We start from the raw sequence: 15,638 nt of genomic DNA on the forward strand, positions 1-15,638 counted from the left end.
ATGTGCATTTCGATAGTGTATCTAGTAGAGCATAGGTAGGCATAATAGATCGTTATACGCTATTCCTCGTTCTTTGTTTATCATTTGTTTTAAATATTGTCATCTTGATTTCTTCTAAAGTACTTATCACGGTATCATCGATATTATCACTGATCTAGTACACAATCTTTTAAAAGGCCAGCTGAAGACCACCTCCAAGTGCGGAATGTTCTAGTTGCGTTAAAGACCCATAGGTAGCCTTCAACTATTGATGTCGTTTTGACATATTTCCTTATACCATTATCAAAAAACTTGAACAATGATTATTCCGTAGCTGGTCGGCATTAACCTTTGATTGTATTATTAGCTTAGCAGTCAGTGCTTCGGTACTGACATGATTTAAAACATGCTATAACATTAAAAATTGAAATGGGAATTGTGTCAAAGAGACAACAACCCGACCAAAGAGCAGACAACAGCCAAAGGCCACCAATGGGTCTTCAACGCAGCGAGCAAATTCCGCAACCGGAGATAACTAAAATTAGAGGCTACTAACTTGGTACAGACAAAAATGAGGGAGGGGAGGGATGGTGGGGGGGGGGGGGGTTCAGCATGTTTTGTGAGACCTCAACCCTCTCTTATACCTCTTACATACTTCTTTTGTTCTCCACTGATGAATGGAATATAATTAAGAAAAACTAATGCATCTATGGTTTCCCTAACTAATATCAAAAATGTATGTCCTTCTTTATTATATGAAGAGTATTGTTATAAAACAATGTAAACTAAAATAAAAACTTTCCAAACTAAACATGAAACTTCTCCGGTAACACAATAATGTAGACCTCATACAGAAATAAACAAACAAACAAACAAACAAAACAAACAAACAAACAAAACAAAACAAAACAAACACTCCCCCCAAATCAATCAAAACAAATTGTACGGCAGAAGGACAAATTTTACTTGACCTGTTATAAATTTTACTATGGTGCCATCTCATGTTTAATACATTCCAACTCGTTCGACACCGATTCATAAAATTGAGAATGGAAATGGGGAATGTGTCGGTGACAACAACCCGGCTATAGAGCAGACAACAGCCGAAGGCCACCAATGGCTCTTCAATGTAGCGAGAAACTTCCGCACCGGAGGTTTTCTTCTAACGAGCCAAACTAATTCAAATGATTTTGCAGTTTGTTTTTGCATTGTACTGATACACCACTGTCCAGGTTTGGGGAGGTTTGGGCATCCGCAGACAGTATAACACCTGCTTAATAATGTGGGTCACTGTGCTAAGTTGAATCACTGTTTTGTAGTGGTTGTCAGTTGAAAATGCCCGTACCAGGGAAAATGATGTGTTTGAGCTGTTGATTTTGCTATCTGGAAAGAAAGTTGGTCTTTTAGTTCGATATATTTGTAAATTTACTTTTACCCGTGAAAAACCAGTATAAGCTTGTTTTTCCTAGGAGTGAGGTTCATATTCAGTGATGCAACGATATAATATGACCAAATCTAGGATTTTAGAGACTTAAATGTCTCTGTCTGAATGCTTTAGTAGGTATGAACTTATGCATTAACTGGATCAATAGCAAGGTTATCGAATGATTCCTGATATTACATTATAATTGTAATTTCGACAAGACAGGATACCATCAAAATGACATTCTTAAAGGAATAATGAAAACGGATGGGAATGTTTAACCTACTTGTACACTTATCTTTTATTTTGCAGATTGAGGAGATGATTTATGTAGTCTAGTGGTTAGGTGGATCAAAGACCATAAACTTTGGTATGGATATCAAAAATCAGCTTAACGTTTTAATTACGTTGTGTTATTAAGGGAATATTAAGCTTCTCAATGATCAAAATTAGTGTTTGTCCTATATAACCAGTATATTTTTTCTGATAAATTGATTGGTGAATTCTTTTTGAAATTTTTATGTTTTTGTCAAATGGTCAAAGTTAATACTTTATCAAAATTTTATGAAAATTAAACGAGCCAAATTTATTTTAGTGATGGTGCTGGGTACGACCTTAAAGGAACGACTGTAATTTGTGTTATGTCTATGAGAAAATAACATACAAAATGTAGTGCACATTGTATAATTGTAAATTCCATTGGGAAATCTACGGATTTTGATTTGGCAAGGTTTCATCATTACATAGGGAGTCTCAAAACGTGAGACATCACATTAACATCTTCCTTTTGACTGAGCGTTTATAATGAGTACATGTGTTTCATAACACAAAGGACATTCCGAAACCGTCAACAAATGATTTGGTGTCAATATGAGTCCTTTTGACAATAATTTAATTTTGGATGTAACGCTTCTTCTGATTGGATGACATTGTTTTGTTTATCAGCTCATTCCAGCAGCACCTGCATCTCCCAATTGATACGATATTCCCTTGCTTGCATTTCCTGTCACGATTTTCTTGATAGAGGGTGGCTGCTCACAAGGAAGCTATTAAACCAAGAGTTCCAAATGGTGAAGTTGAAATCATCCCTTCGTAAATTTTACGGATGCCATCACGAGTTGGTTGACCGTTATGGAATAACCGTTTCACAAATGATATTAGATATGTTCCTTACGTCGTAACTAACACCCCCTTTCCTTTCATGAATGTGACCTACCGAATTATTATCACATAAGCAACACGACGGGTGCAACATGTGGAGCAGGATCTGCGTACCCTTCCGGAGCACCTGAGATCACCCCTAGTTTGTTTTTTTTTTGTTTTTTTTTTGGGGGGGGGGGGGGGTTCGTGTTGTTTATTCTTTAGTTTTCTATGTTGTGTCATGTGTACTGTTTTTTGTTTGTCTTTTTCATTTGTAGCCATGGCGTTGTCAGTTTGTTTTAGATTTATGACTGTCCCTTTGGTATCTTTCGTCCCTCTTTTAAATAAGTTACCTTACCAGGAAATTCATTTTATGTATTAGATAGATTATAACAGGATAAAATCAAAAGATCAGACTGGTCAACTCTAGCTTATTAACTGATGGACATCCGATGGACATAAAGAAAAACTGATTAATATATAATTTACTTGAAATAAATAGGACGTGAAACATATAATAATTGATGTTTAATTTATTTATCACAAGAACAGAAAAAAAAGGTTAATGGTTTTACCTGAGTATACATAGCCAAACGCAAGAGACATGATAATGTGTAAATGTAGTTTTAAGTTTTTGTTGTTGGTTTAAAATAGGAAAATGTGGTTTGATTGCCTCTGACAACTCTAGATCGGAGACCAAATGACCTTAAAATTAACAACTATTGATCACCTTTCCGTACTGTAAATTATCTTGAAAGGGTCTTTGGGATTGCCAAGGGACAGGAGAGATATTGAACATATACGAAATTTAGTCTGGTATCTATGATGACTTTCATTTTGGAATGAAAAACGGATCTTATATAAGCAAAACCGAAATATAGATGTATTTTGGAGTTTTTGTTGTTTCTTTGCATTTCATTATTAATTAATTGGTTAATGTATTTCAATTATTTAAAACCAAATAACCCAAATGATCAATGAAATCATTAAAGTGCATAAAATCCTACAAAAATATATCATTATGTTACTACTCAGCAACTTGGAATTAAACTATTTAACAATCATTTCTGGACGTGTTTTTATTAAAAAATGGTTTATCTTTTGATAAAGTTACGGACCAAACACTAAAAAATTGAACGTTATGGTAAAACGTAAATAAATTGCAATTGTTTTAAAAAACAATGTCAATGTCAAATGTTCTTCGGTCCTTGATGATCAAAGTTATTTTTGAAAGTGCCTCTCATTGAAGTTATAAACATTTTAAGTGTTTGTACTGTTATCTTAACACTATACAACTAATATAGATACAGAGAAACGTTAAACAGAAAACAGAAAACACAATTAGCAAGACACATACAACATTACTAAAATCAACAATGAACATGTTGTATGACTCTTTAATTACCAGCATTGTTTTGTACATTGTTTGGTGGAACTATGAAATAAAGAAGCATACATTAAATAAGTAACCAACATAAATTATCAACAAGAATTTGTTTTAACAAAAATATTTTCTCCCCGTTCTACATAGTTGACAGCTATTACCGCGAATGACAAATCGCCAAACATTACCTAATGACCAAACTTACTAGTCTCCTTATATCAGCCGACGTCCTAAGAAGACAATGTGTACAAAGGCTTGTGTTTTGATGGCATCAAAATTGATCAATATAGATTTTAAACAGCAAACAACATCAACATTCTAATTGTTTTTCTTTTTGTTGTTGCAAAAATGCCAGGTGATGCATGCGGACTTCTTAGACTATCCTCTTTATCTTGTGCCTCTACAATCACTAAATCAGGAGATATTTAAATAGTTTTTTTTACAGATCTTGGCTCGATTTGAACAATTAACGAATCTGTCGAATTTAGAAGAGATCCGTAAGCTGGTGAAACAACACAGAAGTACAACCATTTGTTCAATTATATTAATTTAAAAAAAGTGTATGGTCAACAATCTAGTTAGCTGTATTTGGCAAAACGTTTTCGGATTTTTGGATTCAATGCTCTTCAACTTCGTTCTTTATTTGGCCTTTTGTACTTTTTGGGATTTTGGATTTACTAATGAGTCTTTTTTTTGAAGAAACGCGCGTCTTGGGTAAATACCAAATTTCATGCTGGTATTAAGGATGAATTTTTATTGTATCCCAAAATCGATTCTAAGCTGCACAACAACAAAAGACATTGTTAACTAAGAGTGCTAATACTAATTATTACAATCATTATTTTTGAAAAATTATGACATGACAAAATGGAAAAATCAGACATGTCAACAATAGCCTTTTTATCTGATGGACGCAAACAAAAGTGTGCTCTGAAGCTGTGAAACATTAATTTAAAAGGAGTTTTCAAATAAAGAGGTCAATAAACAACATCATCATTAATATTTTGATGTAATGGTTCAACATTTTTAATTTCAATATAAAGGAAGTTCGCTTCTCGGCTACAAAAATAACAAGCTTTTTAAATGACTGTTATACATCGATAGTTTATTATTTATAAGCATACTTTATCAAAATAAAATAACTGTGCTTGTTTTTGAGATAGAAGCCATTGAAAATGTGGCGGAAAATGATTCTCTATACACTTTTCATACATTTAAAATGAAAACCTTTTTTTAAAAAACAAAAGGAACAAATAACAAAGATTTCATAGGAAATTTTAAAATATGTTTTTTCTTATTGAACTATGGGTAATACAATTATGAAAAAAATAGGAATCAACTAAAAATTGTTTTCATGGCACTAGTGGACATGATAGATAAGAACAGATATCTGACAAAAATTGAAACAAAAAAAAGAAGCAAATATTGCTTATGCATTACAAGAACAAAAAAGATACTGATACATTATTTAACTATTTATTTGAAGACTGAGTAAAATATATTTGTTTGTGGATTACATTTTTTAAGTTTTTGTGATTTTTAATTACACTATTATGTTTCATTCAATTCTAAAGGGTCTGTTTGACTTAGTATTGGTTGAACATCCGAGAAGACCGTAAATCAGCCATAAATATATGTGTCCGTTTGCATGTGTAGTTTGTCTGTAAAGGGAGCTTTTCCTGGTCAGAAATTGTTCATACCATAAAATAATGCTAATAGGAAAAAAAAAAGTTTTAACTACAGGCAATTTCCTTTTAAGGTATACAACTCGATAAGCAGTAACACAACTGGGCCAAAATTTAAAATTGTACATTCTGCTTTAAAATATAACGTGGTTCAAATTAAAACGAACTAATGAAAGTTTATAAATCAATAATAGAAGATACAAAAGGTATGAGAAAAACATATATTGAGTTCCATGTATATGAATCAATGTTATTTAATCTTTTTATGAACTATGTGTTGTCTTTTTTCCCGTTGTTCTCGCAAGGGGTTATGATTATTTACCTGTTTGTGCATTTCGCGTGTAAGTCATACAATGTTACTATTTTCTTTTTTTTTTTGGCAATAATGCAGTCATTAAGAAATACAAAAAAAAACATATTTTGACCTTTAGTATAAATTAAAGGCTATATAAATGTAAATTCAATTTATCAATCTCAACGTCTGAATATAGTACAAAGCAATTCCATCATTCAAGACAAGACATTTGACAAGAAATGGCTATGAAAAGGTTCCTTTTTTCGTGTATCATCATTAGTATAAATAGATATTACCACCAATTAGGCGGAAACATATTCAATGAATAAACGTTTCAAGTCAAATAAACGTTATCCATCCAATTTTGTCTATTATGTTTTGAACAACGACAAACTACTGTCGCCAGAATTTATGTAAAATAAATCAGAACGACTGTTCCATAATTGATACAGTTCTGACAAAACACATTTCGTATCTTATTATTTTCTTCATTTAATACCTGACGTATTGCTTATTGCATTTTTGTATCCCATTGGTCTTTTCTCAATCCCAAATAAGGAGTTTCAAAAACATAAATCATTCTATCGAGGACTGGTATGATTCTGTTTCCAAGTTGTTTTGTTAATCTGGTTTCTTATTAAATCATCGATAAACACTATAAAACTAAAAACACAACTATCAAAATTAATGTAACAATCGGACATTCAAAAGGCATACGATCCTCAAATAACATGATTATGCTGACGTCAGAGATGTTTTTTTTTTAAGCTAACAATTATTTTTCTCATATATTTTTAATTTTCTTTATAATATAACTTGACATTAATGATTTTTTTTATTTATTTGATTTTCAAAAGCTTGCTTCATTTTCAGAATATACATGTATGTATACAAATGCATTTTTATCCAAAATTGAAGAAAATCTTTGTTGTACCAAGATCAAAGTAAATATGTTTTGATATTCTTATGTCACGGTAGGTCATACGTGTTTCTCGTTTCTCATACGTGTTTTTTTCTGTTTAAATTGTTAAACACTAGTTAGTTCGGTGCGAGCCATGTTTTCAAGTTGAAGGTGGTTCTTTGACCTATAGTTGTTTACTTTTTTACAACTAGTGACTTGAACAAGGAGCTTTCTCATTGGCACGCATACCATAAATCCTTATTTCTGTTGTGGAAGCTTGTGAACATTATACTGGTGATTGGCCTGTTTTTGTTTTTATTGTGCTGATTAATTTACTCTACGAATTATCGAGATGAAAAAACAAATCGGGGATTTGTTTTATTCCGACTGAAATTATGTTTTGTCGTGAAAAGTAAAATCACAAGAAAAACATACTACAAAAATATTCAAAACGGAAAGTCCCTAATCAATTGGCAAATGCAAAAGCTCAAACACATCAAACGAATGAATGACAACTGTTATATTCCTGACTATTGATGTTCTGTATATTTGTATTACTCCTGTTATTGCTTTCAGATGTCTTTCATGGCAATTAGGTATAAAATGACAATATTATACATTTGCTAGACACATAGTAGCATACAACTCATATTTTTGAACAAAATGAAGCTTACTTTAATTTGAAATATAAAAATGTACAAACCAGTGCACTAATAAACTATATTTGACAGAAGAAGTAGCATAACACATATCTTCTAGTCTTGCTCATTCTTCAAAAAGCCAATAAAATGCCCATTTAAATATAAATGTTGCTAGTAACATGATACTTTTTTGCATTAAGCGCGATAAATCAGCCATTGCGAACATACTAATACGGATCAAGGTTGACCTTAAGTAGACATAACCGTCGATTTAGATGCAGATTAAATTGATCATCTTAACGATTGAACATAAAACAAAGTAATCCTATAGTTTCAAATTCAATTAAGTTACATTTATGACAGAAAATACTCTAAAAGGACATAATTTGTTTTTTTTTTTCAATAAAAGATATAAGAAGATGTGGTATGAAAGTCAATGACTCTTCAACCAAGTCCCAAGTGTTTAAACAAAGAGTTGATAATTTTGTTGACAGTGCGTCAACTAGGCATGAGCAAAACAGATCAATAACGGTCTCCGAATTCCTATATTTTATCAAAATATGGCGTTTTCTGAAATAAAAAGATTGCTCCAAAGACTAATTTATGAAGTACAAAACACTATATTTATACGTCATTCTATACATATTTTTGACTTTATATTGTTTCAAAGGAGATGCGGCTCAATGACATCAACCTGTCCCTTTGGTAGTATAGAAACTTGATCTTGCTTACAACATTTTTGAATCCTAATGGCCCTTTAGAAACATTTTTAATAGAATTAAAAACCAATTCTTCAGAGAACAATTGAAGGTCTTTCCAGCTCGATAATAAGAATGAAATTTAACAAAAACCGTGTTAGAAAATGTCACTCCTTGTTGATATAATTTAATTCTTCAACTTGATATAAAAAATAAGATTAATAGGTATATGCAGAAGACTTAATTGTTTTATTATGAACAGAAAATAATTTTTCACAAAGGTCAAAATCTAGAACGTCAAATTGACCTTTGACCTTGACCTCAATTTCAAGGTTATAGGTCAATGATCTCAAATCAAAAGACCCTAGGTCAATCATTTGTCATTTCATCATAAGGGAAGAAAACTCCTATAAGGGTTAACGGTTAACCAAAACACTTCGACTGAAAAAGGTTGAAGTTGAGCCTTTTTGTAAACAGTTATTTGGCAAACAAATCATATCATTAACTGTAACAGTTTCTTTTGAATAACGATAACAAACAAACTTCAAAATTTATAACATAACCTTGACCTTCGACCTTGATCTTAATTTCAAGGTCATAGGTCAGTGAACTCAAAACGGAAGACCGGAGGTCAATCACTTGTATGGTTGTGGAGAAATTCTGATTTGAAATACATAAGGGGAGAAAACTCCTTTGACTGAAATGAGTTGAACGACTTATAACGTATGAATTTATCCAACAAATCGCCTATCTTAAATTTTCAAAGGGAAATAACTCCCATAAGATGTCTTCCGATGACTTAAGTCAAAATAAACAAATCATTCTCAAGAGTAGACGAATAATTTGGTGAAAACAGTTTGCTAAAAATTTTTACGGTTTTAGAGATATAGCGATAACAAGAAAAAGGGGACGCGGGGAGATAGCTCCTATAAGAATAAGTGTTCGGTCACATAGGGTGAGTTTTGAAACCCCCATTACAGTACAACATCATTGGCCAAAAAAAATCCATTCGATATGTTGTTAGACAATAAAGCATCTCAGACGGCAGAAGAAAAAAAAATAATCAGAAGAAAAACAAAAGGTCTTTCCACGAAAAGTGGAAATACCTAATAAATGCCTTATTCAAGTTTTTAAGTTAATATAGTTGTAATTACATCACTTATGAATCGCACGCAACTCGGCTATCATACTTATCGATGGATGCAGTAGTTAGCAGAAATAAACCAAGATGATCCTGAAATAGCATTTTATTACATCCGATTACACTCAATTTTAATGTCAGTGACTTTTTAAACTTATAAAGATTTCTCTTTTCTGACACATCTCTTTCTACTTTTAAAAGTTCGACACTAGTTTGTGTTTGTTTTTTATGCTAACTTTGTATAGCTTGCTTCATCTGCAGAACAACTAAGGATTTTCATATACAAGATGTCAATTACCTTTGCCGAATTTGACAAAGCTATTTTGGATTTTTTATTTTAAATGCTCTTTAATAATATACTTGTTTGGCGTTTTTACTAATTTGATCTGAGGGTCACTGATGAGTCTTAAATTGACGAAACTCGCGTCAGTTGTATCAAACTATAAGCCTGGCACCTGCTTACTTTTTACAGGTTGAATGATTGTTTTTCAAATTAACGAAACACTGTATTTTTTAATATTCTATGTACCAAAGGATTTCCGAACTCATTAAATGATATTTTGATACTTGTTTTCATTATAATAGACATAATGTCTTTGCTTTTTTTTTATATGATTGTTGTTTTTTTTTTTTTATATTTGTTTTCTTTTTATTTTCAATCTTATTATGTGTTCCAGGAAAATTCATGTGCGAATACAAATCTGAAATCTCTTCAGTAGCATTGATTAACCAAGAACAATTATGTTTTACCATAATTTCGATACTTACAAATATCTATATATTTCCAAAATGACGGTAGCTATTCAAATTCAAGCTGTATTTTTAGCAGAAAAATATATTTATGTAACATCATTATGTAAAGGAATTAAATTGTGAGGAAAAAGGAAACTGTGTATGTGTTTTAAGAAAACTGCCAATGAAGTTGACATTACGGATGCAATCAACTGATATTGAGGATTACTGCCTTTTTCTCTCTAATTGTTTCATTCGTCGATAAAAACATACAAAACATGGATATACATATCGATCGCCGTATTAGACCACAGGGACTCAAGGCCGAAGCGCAGGTCTAAATAAACTGCGGCCAACTAAAATAATAGTTCTTCAAACGAATAAGAACTCTTATTTTACATTAAAAACATCTTTGAAATATATTACTGTTCATTATATCTTTAGAGGCAGAATGAAAACATACAGTACTACTTTATAACGTATAGAAAGCACGACCGCGACTGCGACTAAAACATTTTTCGGTTACAGCAATTATGCAGTTCGTCGAGGTGAACTCCTGGCAGAGAGAAGCAAGATGTCCAATGAGGAAAAAAGAAAAATTCAGACTTGTATACTTGAAAGATCCACCTTTCGTCCAACTCGTAAAGAAAATATCATAAACATTACGCGTCTAGTACAGAGGTCGTTTTGAAAAGCGAATAATTATCGCTTAAAAGATTTATTGGAACATTGTAATAAAAATGATGCTACTTTTTCTTTCAGTTTGTTTTTCTTTTCTCACCTTTAGTTACTTTTTTTGTTAGTTTGTTTATATTTCTATTTTAAATGTACTTTTTCTTTTTACTCAGTTTTTGTATTGCGCCAGGCAAAATTTTATCTAACACTATTTGTGTTAATCGTGAGTTCTCCTCTCAGTATTAACTTTTCTTAACGTAAATAGTGGGTGTGGCATAATTGTACATTTCACATTCCTGTAGGCGGAGTCTTCTGTATTCATAATGTAAACATTTGGATACTCGGAATCTCTCTATAGTCTTGTCTGTTACAATTACAACACACAATGGAAGCATCCATGGATAAACACATGTTATTATTTAACCATAAGTCTCTTCACATAAGTGCTGTTTACAGGTAAAAACAAAAAGAACAAGGTTTACCCTTCCGCATAAGTCCTACACATGCATCTTTTTATTTATTTTTTTTCAAATTTCAGATCCCGAATTCATACAAAAAGTGTGAATTATATTTATATGATTTGTTCAATACTATAATAAACAGAAGAATATCTATTTTTTTATAGATACAATCAGATTACGGATAAAACTTAATCTAGGTAACAAGGTATTGTCTCCGTTAATTTACGTATTATGCTTCCAATTTTGGAGTGAGCTGCAAAACCATAATATATAGTTAAGTAACTACATGAACTAGAAACATTTAGAACTTTCTCAAAATCAATTCCTACATTGAATGGCAGCTTAGACCAAAGTTGCGCATGCTAACAGCTTTTGGTGCTTAATTTGCATTATTTATCTTGTGTTTTCATGTTGACAAAATGCTTAGCTGTTTACTGCATTCTGCTTTTGCTTTAGTTTAAGCTTTGTTTTTGTGATAGCATGTTGCTTGATATGTTTATTTGCTTGCGGCATGTTTTGCTTTTGATTTATTTTAACTGTTTGTTTCTCATGCATGACGTGTAGAAGTAAAGTTCTGTTTACATATGTGTATTGTCCATATTTTACATGTATTGGCTTTGTCTAAAAATCACTGTTTAGTTTAAAAGTTATTAAATCATGGCCTTAACAAATGCTTAAGGGGCTTGTAAAATTTCACATTCATTATAAAGTGAATTTTGTACTATATTACACCAACAATATTAGGGATTCAGGGGAATTGTATATATGTTTAATTAATTTTGGCTATATATTTTTCTACAGTTTATGAGGAAAAAATGATTTACTTTCAGATCTGTTATCAAAATTCTTACTATACCAGGACCACAACTATTCATTTTTGAATTTAAACAACTTATTCATGGTCTTGCAAATTTGGTTACTACTTATAATGACCCGGAAAGGGGGGGGAGTAAAAAGGGAGGGAATTCAAAAGGATGGGGAATTATTATTTTGAAAACCCTGAATTACTATCAAGCTTATTGTGATCTTACTTACTTAATATATTTTTTACAGATGTCTAAATGTATGATATTGTTTATTTGTCAGTATGTTAAAAAATCAAGAATGACATACCATCATAGTATACTTAAAACATTTGACTGTTGGATAGAGTTACATATTACACCTATTGAACTGTTCGATAATGACTAGTTTGAAAATAGGATCTCTTAACTGTAGGGGTCTGTCAGAGGAGGTGAAGAGAAGAGATTTTTTTTCAAGATATAGGAAAAGATATAATATAATTATATTAACAGATACACATTGTACAAAAGAAAAAGAAAAGCAGTGGGCACATGATTGGGGGTATAAGGCATTCTTTAGCTCTGGTTCCAGCCGCTCAAGAGGGGTAGAAATTCTAATAAAGAATAGTTTTACATTTACTATTCACCAATAAAAAAAAGATCAGGAAGGCAATTTTATCATTCTAGATATGACCATTCAAGATTATCGACTCTCTCTTGTTGCAATATATGGTCCAAATGGGAACTCTCCAACTTTTTTTGAAAATATAAAAGGTCTAGTATCTGGTATAAAAAATAGCTCCATAATTATGGCTGGAGAATGGAATGTGGTGCAAGACTTTGATAAAGACACCTCAAATTATAGTGCTAAAAACAATATAAAAGCACATGATTTTTTTTAGATATGATAGAGTCCCTGGACCTTGTTGATATATGGCGAGCATTAAATCCGGATACCAAAAGATTTACATGGCGTGGTCCTGGGCTTAAGCAAAACCGTTTGGATTACTTTTTGATTTCATCTGATCTTGAACCTTTGGTAAAAAATGTAGACATGGATATAAGTTACAGGTCTGATCATTCTCCAGTGTACCTGACCTAACAGTTTTACAATCAAATTAAAGGTAAAGTCACATGGACGTTTAACAAAAGCTTACTACATGATATGGTCTATGTAACTCAAATAAAAAAATGCATTAGGGAAACTATAAATCAATACTCTCTGCCTGGGAATGACCTAGAAACAGAACCATCAGTTATAAACCCACACATGTTTTGGGAACTCTTAAAATGTATGATAAGAGGGAAAACAATATCATATGCCAGTTATATAAAAAAAGAAAAATACTAAAACTGAAAATGATTTAGAATTCAAGTTAGCTAAATTACTCGAAAATTATGAAATAGACCCTTCAGAATTATTAAATTCAGAAATTAAAATTTTAGAAAATGAACTTGTTCAACACAGAGAGAAAATAGTAACAGGTATTATGGCAAGAGCAAAGGCAAGATGGGTAGCAGAAGGTGAAAAATGTACAAACTATTTTTGTAATCTTGAAAAAAGAAATTATAATGAAAAGATAATTCCAAAATTAATTAAGGATAATGGAGAGGAAATTTTCAATCAAAGTGAAATTTTAGAAGAACAAAAATCATTTTATGAAAAAGTGTACTCCTCAACAAATCCTATTCTTCATCAAGAACATAAAAATCTATTTTTTTATGAAAATAATCCTTTTATTCGCAAACTTTCTGATGAACAGAGGTTACAGGCAGAGGGTAATTTGAATGCTAATGAATGCTTAAAAACATTGAAAAATATGAAAAATGATAAATCTCCAGGGATGGATGGATTTACAACAGAATTTTATAAATTCTTTTCGATAGACCTCCATGAGTTTATTATAAAATCTTTTAATTATAGCTTAGAAACTGGATCTTTCTCGGTTAGTCAGAAACAAGGAGTAATAACATGCATTCCAAAAGAGGGTAAATCAAAATTTCAATTAAAAAACTCGAGACCTATCACTTTATTAAATGTTGATACAAAAATTGCATCAGCTGCATTAGCAAATAGAATAAAACCTTTTCTTGGGGATATAATTAGTGAAACACAGCAAGGTTTCATAAAGGGGAGGTATATTGGAGAATGTACCAGGCTTATTTTTGACATTATGGAAAAGGCAGAAGATGATAATCTACCAGGTCTTTTACTTTTATTAGACTTTGAGAAAGCTTTTGATACTCTTGAGTGGTCATTTATAGACTTGGCTTTGTCTTTTCTAGGGTTTGGTCCTATTTTTTGTAGATGGGTTAAGACCTTGTATTCAGAATCTCAGAGCTGTATTATAAATAATGGACATTGCTCTCAATTTTGTAATGTTGGTCGGGGTGTTAGACAAGGTGATCCTCTATCTCCATATCTCTTTATATTATCTTTAGAACTTATGAGTTCTGCACTTAAAAATAATCCAGATATAAATGGTATGAAAATAAATGATTCTGAGTATCTACTAAGCCAGTATGCAGATGACTCATGTCTCTTATTAGACGAGGATGAGCATTCTTTAGAAAAGTGTTTATATGCTTTAGAAAACATTTCTGAGTGTGCGGGACTTAGAGCTAATTTTGATAAAACTGAAGCCCTATGGATTGGGTCAAAGATTTACTCAAGGGATAAGCTAACAACTAGAAGAAATTTGAACTGGAATCATTCAGGAAAATTTAAACTTTTAGGAATAAAATTTGATCTGTTCAGTGAAAATAAAACGCTTGTAAATTTTGTAGAAAAAAAGTTAAAAAAATGCAGAGCTTACTAAATTCCTGGGTTTATAGAGATTTAACATATATGGGAAAGATCACTGTCATTAAATCACTAGCTCTGCCTATTCTAATTCAATCATTGACAGTTTTGCCAAACCCGCCTGATGATAAAATAAAAGAAATTCAAAATATTTTTTTCAGTTTCTTGTAATCAGGAAAACCAGACAAGATTAAAAGAAAAGTTATAATAGAGTTATTTGAAAATGGGGGTTGAAAATGCCAGATATAAGATCTTTTTGTTATTCATTAAAGATGACATGGACAAATAAACTTTTAGACCCCTTGAATATATCCCCATGGAAAACATTGTTAATAGATCAATACAACAGATTAGGAGCAGACGAAATATGGTTTTTGACCCCTGATGGTATCCAAAAGATTTCTTCAAAATTTAATAAGTTCTGGAAAGATATTTTACTAAACTGGAATATCCTAAACACTGTCACTAATGGCACTGCTGAAGGGATCATGAAACAACCCATATGGCTAAATAAGAGTTTGAAAATTAATAATAAAACTGTCTTTTACCAGAGGTGGGTTGAATCAGGAGTTTTCTTTGTAGGTGATTTACTTGATGAAAACAGTATTTTTTTTTTTACTTTAAAAGAATTCTGCGGAAAATATAATCTTAATATTAATTTCTTGGAATGCCATTCTTTCCTTCATATGATACCAAAAGACTGGAAAAATCTTATCACTACTTCAGAGAAAATTACGCACATATCTAACGATAAATTTGAATTTATAAAAAAACAATAAAAAGTCATGTCAGTTCTTTTATAAAAAATTCTTGTCAATGTATACAGAACGTCCTACAAAACAAGAAGACAAAATGTGTAAGGAACTAGGCACTCATATAGAAAATTAGGATTTCATTT

This window comes from Mytilus galloprovincialis, chromosome 14, assembly GCF_965363235.1.
Source record: "Mytilus galloprovincialis chromosome 14, xbMytGall1.hap1.1, whole genome shotgun sequence".
Taxonomy (NCBI): Eukaryota; Metazoa; Mollusca; class Bivalvia; order Mytilida; family Mytilidae; genus Mytilus; species Mytilus galloprovincialis.